The following is a 3,639-nucleotide window of genomic DNA, read 5'->3' on the forward strand; positions in this document are numbered from 1 at the left end:
TCATGGGGCAATGAGTTCCAGTGTCCAATGACACACTGAATAGAAAAAATGTTTCCTTTTATTGGTTTTGAATTTGCTACCTTCGGTTTTCACTGAATATTCCCTTGTTATTGCATTATGGGAGAACAAGGCTCCCACTCGGTCTTCTCTCTCACATTCATTCTTGTACGATTTGGCAAAAGTCACAAAATATGGCTGGCATAAATGTTGGGCAAGCATCCATACTTTATGGTGCTGAATCAGCCTCCTCACAGTGATGAGTACAAGTTTCAGAAAGCAGTATGTTCCCACACCATCACTGCCAAAATTTGGTTTTGGATCCAAATCTGGATTTCAGGTCCTCCTGCCCCTGAAGTATGAGAGCTGTCAGATTTGGCTCAGCCCATAAAGGAAAAAAACACCAGCTGTGAAATTCAAATACGAAACTCCACTATAGTTTGGTTCAGGCCTATCACTAGACAATATTAACCTGGAAAGCAATAGGGGAGTTTGGGGGTTCCAGTTGCTTCTACCATATAACCCATAACTAGTGCCAGGGTTACAGGGCTCCTTCCTACCCCACATGATGGGTTATACAGGCTCTCCTCCGCCTACCCACCAGAACTCAGCTCTCTCCATGTCCTAGCACCACCTCCCACCATGAGGGGGACAGAGGGTGCAGCTGGGTGGGGACCTTGGCTTGCAAGGGCTACAAAGGTCACAAGGTCTCACCCTAACACTTGAACTCAAGGCCTCCTCACGAAAATCCCAGGCCTTTTACCTCTGGGAACTGTTCATTGGTTTCTCCTAACCACACTGGAAATCAGCCACAAGTTGCAATGAAGAAACTCCTCCATCCCAGTACCTCAGTTAGATACTAGGCACATTCCTACTTACCTCACTGTGGCTTGAAGGGGCTGTGAGGAAGGGAAGAAACTCCCTAGTCCTTTGCCAGTGGGTCCATGGGAGAAAAAATTCCTTCCTGACCCCCTACAGAAGCAATCAGCTAGACCTGCAGCATCTGTCAGGCCAGGTTCCCAGTCCTCATTTGTGTGGGTAGGATGGCTGCTGGAACGGAGCTGAAAGAGGCTCCATATGGCCCCTGCTCAGAGTTAAATCCTGGGAGCTGGGGAATGCTGGCCAATCAGTACCCTGGCCGCAGCTGGCCAATGAATGCCAGAGACTCCCAGTGGGAGGTGCTACCTATTATGACTTGGCAAGTGTCTGCTTTCTTTTGCCACAGGGATTTCTAGAAGGGTGGAATAATGTTGCTGCTGCATGGTGTCAAGGCTGCTAAGCTGTTACAGCCCCTCAGCGCTCCTCTCCTGGGTGCTCAGTGTTATCAGCACGAGCAGAGAACACAGCCTGCTAATTCAGCAGACCTTGATGTTACTCCTAGAGAAAGACCACAGGCATGGTTCAGTGACAAAGGCACTCAACCAGGTTTATTGCCCTCAAGACACAATCCTAATGACTTGCACAAGTACATTAACACGAGTGTCTTGTGGCAAGGAGCAGCTCAGTTAGCAGCGGGAATCTCTGCTGTCCCTTCGGCCACACAAAGGGTTAGAGTGGGGTACCCCAACATTTAGACTGAGAAACAACCAGGCTAAACAACTTTCATACCGTCTTGCGTGTTTCATGACGTCTGTTTGTTACCTCTCCTTGTTCCTGATATTTCAGACAAAACATGCCCTTTCATTGTTCTCTCAAATCATCTTATCTTGCGCTAGATTGGGGTGTATCTGTACTAGCCTTCTGGAATGTATTTATGTAAATATCTAGGGCCTCGTACTTCTTTGGACTGCCTGTGTTTTAGCAACACTGGCAGCAACTTTGCCAAGTTCACGTACAAAACATTGAACTTGTGAGTATCCACTTTAATACACGGCCTGACTTTGGTTCACAGCCTCTCGTTCAGGCCTCAGGTCCTGCACCAGGCCCAGTGCTCCAGGCTCTCTCTCTCTCTCCTAACGCACTTTCCTCCTTTCACTGCTGGCCCCATCAAATTCCCCCACCTGTTGATGCAGGGGGGTGGCATCTTTAAGTTCTGAAACTGATGGTCCGAACTGAAAGCCCAAGGGCTGTGAAAGTGCCACAGTGTGCCCACAATTTGGGCTCCCGTTTCCACTTGGAGGTGCAGCGCTTTCATTGCCTCAAGCCACCAGGCTGCAGTGGTGTCTCTTCTATGCAGAGGGGTCAGAGTCGGCTCTCAGGGCCCATCTACGCACAGACTCACATCAAAACAATATTAATTTGAGCCAGTTCAGTTATTTTTGGGACCAAACTGGGTGTAGACACACTTGTTGTTAGAAAAAAATAAAAAGAGCTAAATCACTTCAGCTAAGTTGGTAAAAATTTGACATTAGTCACTTTGCCTGGCCACTCTTATTTCTGAATCAATGATTTGTGTCAAAATAACCCACTCTGTTATGGGAAACACATTTAGTTATATTGGTGCAAGTTGGTATACAGACCATCTCTGAATTACATTGGTGTAATCCTTCCGCACCCACAATGGCATTTCTCTGCATTTCTTTCGCTATATCAGAGATCCAATGAATTAGCCCCCCCCCCCCCCCCAAATCACGAGATTGGCTTTAAAATGTTGAGATTTTAATTTGTTTTTCCTCCAGGTCTTAGGGCTCATGTTTTCAAATTTTTATCCATAACCACAAGGGTGAGAAACTTCCTTAGAAACAAAATCAATCAGATGATCACGTTATTACATGATTCCGAGAGGTGAGGGTTTAAGGCAAGACACCAAACGTCATCATGAGACTTGTGCTAAAATTGCAAGAGTTGTCCAAACTGGCAGATGCTTGTTTACACCCGCTGCAATCCTTGCTGTCTCTTCTCATTCTCGATGCAGGATGTACCATTACATTAATGGGCAGTGGTTTCCTCAATATTGCTATATTACGGTTCCTGAGAGAGACAAGAGCCTTCTTTCTCTATGAACAAGCAGGCTCCAGTTGCCTGGAGTAACTAGTTATTCCTTTAATTAAAAAGGAAGCAAGAAAGTCCAAGTTTTAGAGTCTGTCTCCACCTCCCTTCCACCCTCTCTGGTTCTTTGCAAGAGTGGATTTGCTATTCACAACTACGTAGCAAGCAGAAAATACATCCCTGCAAATTGGAAGTGCTCTGCAAATCGGCCCAAACAAAGTAATCTGAGCTCATCTCCTGGCACAAGGCCACGAACAGAGCATCCTGGCCCTCCCAGGCACGGAGGTGCTGGAATAATTTATATAGTGGGGGTGCTGAGAGTCTTTGAACCAAATTGTAAGCCCTGTATATGATGGAAACCACTTCAAGCCAGGGGGTGCTGCAGCACCCCCCGTATCCCTAGTTCCAGCACCTATGCCTGGGGTGGCGAGAATACAGGTGTTATAGTGATCTCGGGCTCTGGAGTGGACCAAGGGGACCTGTTCCAGCATTTCTGAAGCTGAGAATGTAACACTTCTCTCTCCCCCACCTTGCACTGAGCACAGCTCAGCAGGTCCAAGGATCAGGCCCAGAGATTTTTAGGAATATTAACAACTTCCTGAATTCCCAGTGCTGCTGCCCTCAACTAGTGAGTCATTCTTTAGTATAAACAGGATGTGACATGCTACATGGTCATGAATCACAATGGAAACAAGAAATCTAGGGGCGGACACA

Source organism: Lepidochelys kempii, chromosome 11 (genome assembly GCF_965140285.1).
Source record: "Lepidochelys kempii isolate rLepKem1 chromosome 11, rLepKem1.hap1, whole genome shotgun sequence".
Classification (NCBI taxonomy): domain Eukaryota; kingdom Metazoa; phylum Chordata; order Testudines; family Cheloniidae; genus Lepidochelys; species Lepidochelys kempii.